This window comes from Aegilops tauschii, chromosome 2 (genome assembly GCF_002575655.3).
Source record: "Aegilops tauschii subsp. strangulata cultivar AL8/78 chromosome 2, Aet v6.0, whole genome shotgun sequence".
Classification (NCBI taxonomy): Eukaryota; Viridiplantae; Streptophyta; class Magnoliopsida; order Poales; family Poaceae; genus Aegilops; species Aegilops tauschii.
Window position 1 is genome coordinate 520,241,674 of NC_053036.3, and position 6,161 is coordinate 520,247,834.

Consider the following 6,161-nt stretch of genomic DNA (forward strand, 5'->3'; position numbering starts at 1 on the left):
GTCTATGTAGACGATATTGTGGTGCAGACGGAGAAGCGCGGCACCCTGCTGGAAGACCTCAAAGAAACATTTGCCAACTTACGCCGATTCCAGATCAAGCTCAACCCCGAGAAATGCATGTTCGGAGTACCAGCCGGCCAGCTTCTAGGCTTTTTGGTCTCCGAACGCGGCATTGAGTGCAACCCTGTGAAGATCAAGGCCATTGAGAGAATGGAGATTCCCACCAAGTTGCGACGTTCAGAAGTTCACCGGGTGCCTGGCCTCCCTAAACCGCTTTATCAGCCGGCTAGGGGAGAAGGCTCTCCCCCTGTACCGACTCATGAAGAAATCCACCCACTTCGAGTGGAATGACCAAGCAGACCAAGCTTTCCACGAGTTGAAGAAGATGCTGACCACACCGCCTGTCCTAGCAGCACCGACTGAGAAAGAGCCCATGCTCCTTTACATTGCTGCGACTAGCCGAGTGGTCAGTACAGTCATCGTGGTCCAACGACCAGAAGAAGGCCGAGCTCAGTTAGTCCAGAGGCCGGTATATTATTTGAGCGAAGTACTGTCCACCTCAAAGCAAAACTACCCGCACTACCAGAAGATGTGCTATGGAGTGTACTTCGCCGCCAAGAAGCTGAAGCCCTACTTTCAAGAGCATCCCATCACGGTCGTATGCACCGCCCCGCTTGCCGAGATCATAGGCAGCCGGGATGCATCCGGCCGGGTGGCTAAGTGGGCCATTGCGCTGGCTCCTTACACGATCTTCTACCAGCCCCACACCGCCATCAAGTCCCAAGCATTGGCCGACTTCCTTGTCGACTGGGCTGAGACCCAGTACCTACCGCCGGCTCCCGACTCCACTCATTGGCGGATGCACTTCGACGGGTCCAAGATACGCATCGGCTTGGGAGCCGGCATCGGCCTCACCTCTCCCAAAGGCGACAAGCTCAGATACACATTGCAAATCCATTTTGCCGCCTCCAACAATGTGGCTGAGTACGAGGCGCTCATACATGGGCTCCGGCTAGCCAAAGAGCTCGGCATACGCCGGATCCTGTGTTATGGCGACTCGGACTTGGTGGTCCAGCAGTCATCTGGCGACTGGGACGCCAAGGATGCAAACATGGCGAGCTATCGATTCCTCGTCCAGCAGATAAGTGGATACTTTGAAGGGTGCGAGTTCCTCCACGTGCCACGGGCCGACAACGACCAAGCAGATGCCCTGGCATGGATCGGCTCCACCCGACAAGCTATACCAATCGGTGTCTCTCTCCAGTGCCTCCTCAAACCGTCTGTCAAGCCGTCTCCAGAATCGGACTCTATCTTCGTACCACCTGCCCCTGATGCAGTCGGATCCGACTGGGGGAACCCAACAGGCGGCTCGGGGACTTCGACAAGCGGCCCGGGGACTGCCGTAGTCGCACCCGGCTCGGGGACTTCAGAACCCGGCCCGGGGACTGCAGCAGTCGGCCCAGGGACTGCAGCAACACAAGTGGCGGTGGCCGACTCCAACTCTCCACCACCCAACCCACCCACCCGGGTCACAGTAGCCGTACTGACAACAGAAGAAGTCACAGCTCCATCATGGGCCCAGCCCATCCTCAACTTCCTAGTAAACAGAGAGCTGCCGACTGATTAGATCTCGGCAAGACTAGTTCAGTGCCGAGCCGGAGCATATGCAATAATAAACAGAGAACTTGTTAAGCGTAGCGTCACTGGAGTCTTCCAGCGCTGCGTCGAGCTAGAGAAGGGCATAGTAATCCTCAAGGATATCCACCAAGGCGAATGCGGCCACCACGCAGCCTCAAGATCACTTGTCGCCAAAGCTTTCCGCCATGGTTTCTTCTGGCCGACTGCTTTGGAAGACGCCAAGGAATTAGTCAAATGCTACAAAGGATGCCAAGTCTTCAGCTCCAAGCAACACCTGCCGGCTTCTGCACTCAAGACCATCCCCCTCACCTGGCCCTTTGCCGTTTGGGGGCTGGACATGGTGGGCCCATTCAAGACAGCCCGCGGCGGCATGACACATCTGCTTGTCGCCGTGGACAAATTTACCAAGTGGATTGAAGCGAAGCCAATCAAGAAGCTGAACGGGCCGACTGCCGTGACATTCATCGTAGACATCACTACTCGGTATGGTGTACCACACAACATCATCACCGACAACGGCACGAATTTTGCCAAGGGAGCACTGGCACGTTTCTGCGCGACACAGGGCATGCAACTGGACTTAGCGTCCGTTGCCCACCCGCAGTCAAACGGCAAGGTCGAGCGAGCAAACGGCCTCATCCTCTCCGGCATCAAGCCCCAACTGGTCGTACCACTGGAGCGTTCGGCCGGCTACTGGCTCGATGAGCTGCCGGCTGTCCTCTGGAGTCTGCGCACTACCCCGAACAAGTCAACCGGCTTCACTCCTTTCTTCCTTGTATATGGTGCCGAGGTTGTCATCCCAACTGACATCGAGTTCGACTCGCCTCGGGTCACCATGTACACGGAGGCGGAGGCCAAGGAAGCGCGAGAAGACGGCGTCGACCTGCTGGAAGAAGGCCGGCTGTTAGCACTCAGCCGGTCCGCCATCTACCAGCAGGGTTTGCACCGTTACCACAACCAGAGGGTCAAGCCAAGATCCTTCCAAGAGGGCAATCTTGTGCTCCGGCTGATCCAGCGAACAGCCGGCCAGCATAAGCTCTCGGCCCCTTGGGAAGGCCCTTTCGTCATCAGCAAGGCCCTAGGCAACGACTCCTACTACCTGATCGACGCACAGAAGCCAAGAGCACGCAAGAGGGATGATTCCGGCAAGGAGTCGGAACGACCATGGAACGCCAATCTCCTGAGAAGATTTTACAGTTAAAAGCAGTATGTATCATGCTACCTTTTTGTATTAAGTACAAGACAACGGGCCCCCCGAGGCGCACTCGGGGACTGCCCTCCTTTATCTATGAATGACGAGTGTCATACCCATGAATGTACTATTACATTTGATTTTCTATCAGGCACCGGGTTCGACTAGTCGGCCCGGGGACTGGCCGCCTTAAGTTATATTAAAAGTTCTACCTGAAGTCAGACAAGTAGTGTGCCTGCACCCGAGCCCTCTCTTGTTGTAAGTCGCAGCTCGAAGAACCGACTGTCCGACTGGCAAGAGCCAAAGGCAGAAAGGATGCCCACACGAAAAACGGCTAAGGACTAACAAACTTATATAACACAAGCCGGCCTCCAACCACGCCTACCGGCTGTCAAAACAGCCGGCTGACCGGCTTCCCAGTCATTTCGCTACAATCCAGGAAAGCTAGAGTACTTACCCTCCCAACTGGCCAAGCACTTCTCCAGCCACAGACTGCAGAGCAGCTGTCCGGCTGGGAAAGCGGCAACCAAGGGAGGCGGCAAAGGAAACAGCCAAAGGATGAAAAGCAAAGAACAATGGAAAGCCAAACACATGCATGATTATATTTACACGTAACGCCTTCAACAGGCCGGCAGTCAATATAGTTTGAATACACCCCCAGTGGGTGGAACTGCGCAAACTTAACGAAACATTGTTCAAAGAGTAATAAAACAGGAAAGTAAAGGCGGCAGATTAGACTAAGGGCGTAGCAGGGGAGCCGGGCTGGTCGGTGGAGACGGCAGCGCCGGCTGGAGGAGTGGCCGGCTGGCGAGTCTCGGCTTGATCATCGCCGGCTGCACGCGGTGCGCTCGCACACGCCTTGTTGCTGGAGGCACGGTCAAGCTGAGGCTGGCCGGCTGCTCCACCATCTGGCACGGCGTCTTCACCCTCCTCCTCCTCCTCCTCGCCCTCGTCGCTGGAGTCGATCTCCTCCGCCGAGTCCTTGCCATCTGCTGGGTTCAGCCCGAACCACTCCTCCGGCTGGGCAACGCCGTTGTCGTCCACCTAAGGAGCAAAGGCGCTGGTGTCGGTGTAGTCGGCGATCGCCGAGGCATGCTGGATTGTCGGAGTAAATGGCCACGGGTAGCCTAACCGACTGCCCCTGGTTCTTCTGAAAAAATTATCAGGCCTTTGGGCCTCCAAGTACTCCAAGCATTGGACCACCTCCCCTGGCCGGCTACCCCCGAAGTCGACTCACGGGAGGCGGTCCAGCCTCGGCAACCTCCCTCCCCAGGACAACCGCGGGGTGGCCGACTCCAGGGAGCCGACCTCGAAGAGCGCCGACTCCAAGAAGCCGGCCGAGACCACAACCACCAAAGCTACACCCACATAACGGTGACAAGACGGGGTGTGGCCACAGTGCGACCCATTACCCCCGAAGCCCGAGGCAGGCATGGCCACAGGAGACCGTACGGGACGGCCGCCTCCCGTTCGGCTCGGCACTGTAGCCATGCTAGCCTCGACGTCATCCATGACAAACCCCCGTACGACCCACAGGCGGCGGGTCCCTTCCGCCAGAGAGAGGCGTGGAGGCGGCCCGGCCTCCCCCAGTCGGCCAAGGGCGTAGCCGGCTCCCAGAAGTCGGCTACCCCCTCCCTCGAAACAGGAGCCACATTAAGGAGACAAGACGAGGTAAGGCTACGGTGAGAGCCCTCGAGGCGGCACACTGTAGCCACGCTTACCTCGACGAAGCCCTCGTCATCAGAGGCGAGGCTACAGTAAGCGGCCGCCGACAAGACCCTAGGCGGTGGGGCCGGCCTGTCGACCAAGAGGCCGGCAGCCGGCGGGACCCACTAGTCGGCGGGCCCCAATATCCGACGGAGAAGCCGGAGAGCGTAGACACTGACGGCTGGGTCCAGAGCCCAGCCGGATTACAATTGTACCCCCGGGGGGTAGGCCTATATAAACCCCCCGGAGCACCCATGCAAAGGGTCAGCTTCAAAGCACAGCACACACACACCATAGAGATAGAGAGAAGCGAGAGCTAGCCTTGTTCTTCTTCTCCCTTGAACCCAACAGCTCTAGGAGCGATTGTAGCTACTTTACCTGATCTAGTGATCATGCGGAGACCCCGCAGAGCAGGACTAGGGGTGTTATCTCCTCGGAGAGCCCCGAACCTGGGTAAGATCCGCCGGCGTGCATGTCTTCGCCTCATCCCGTTTCCAGGCACCGGCGATGTCTTATTGGCACCCACAATGATAAGCCACCCGTTGGCATATGTTGCACCAACCACCCGACATTTGGCGCCCACCGTGGGGCCAGGTGCACCGTCGTCCGGAGACCTGTTCTGGAAGGGAACCCTCTTCCTCCCTCGCGAGCGCAGCCAGCCTGCTGCGCCCGATGGCGTTTGCCTCGACGCGCTGCAGGGCGTCGACGACGCCTGCACAGCGAGCTGCCTCGCCGATCTACTCGGCGAGACTCGCATCTCCGACGAGCCTGCGTCCGACGCAGGCACGGACTACCCCGGGAGCCGGGATCGTCCTCACCTCTCCCAAAGGCGACAAGCTCAAGTACACGCTGCAGATCCACTTCGCCGCCTCCAACAACGTGGCCGAGTACGAGGCGCTCGTACACGGGCTCCGGCTAGCCAAAGAGCTCGGCATACGCCGGATCCTGTGTTACGGCGACTCAGACTTGGTGGTCCAGTAGTCGTCTGGCGACTGGGACGCCAAGGACGCGAACATGGCGAGCTATCGATTCCTCGTCCAGCAGATCAGCGGATACTTCAAAGGGTGCGAGTTCCTCCACGTGCCAAAGGCCGACAACGACCAAGCAGATGCCCTAGCACGGATCGGCTCCACCCGACAGGCCATACCGACTGGCGTCTCCCTCCAACGCCTCCTCAAGCCGTCCATCAAGCCGTCTCCAGAGTCGGATTCCATCTTCGTACCGCCTGCGCCAGATACAGCCGGATCCGACTGGAGAAACCCCGCAGCCGGCACGGGGACTTCGACAACTGGCCCGGGGACTGCCGTAGTCGCACCCGGCCCAGGGACTTCAGAACCCGGCCCGGGGACTGCAGCAGTCGGCCCGGGGACTGCAACGACACAAGAAGCGGTGGCCGACTCCAACTCCACGCCACCCAACCCACCCACCCGAGTCATGGTGGCTACATTAACAGAAGAAGAAGTCACAGCTCCGTCATGGGCCCAGCCCATCCTCAAGTTCCTAGTCAGCAGAGAGCTGCCGGCTGATGAGATCTCAGCGAGACTGGTGCAACGACGAGCCGCAGCATATACAATAATCAACAGAGAGCTTGTGAAGCGCAGCGTCACTGGGGTCTTCCAGCGCT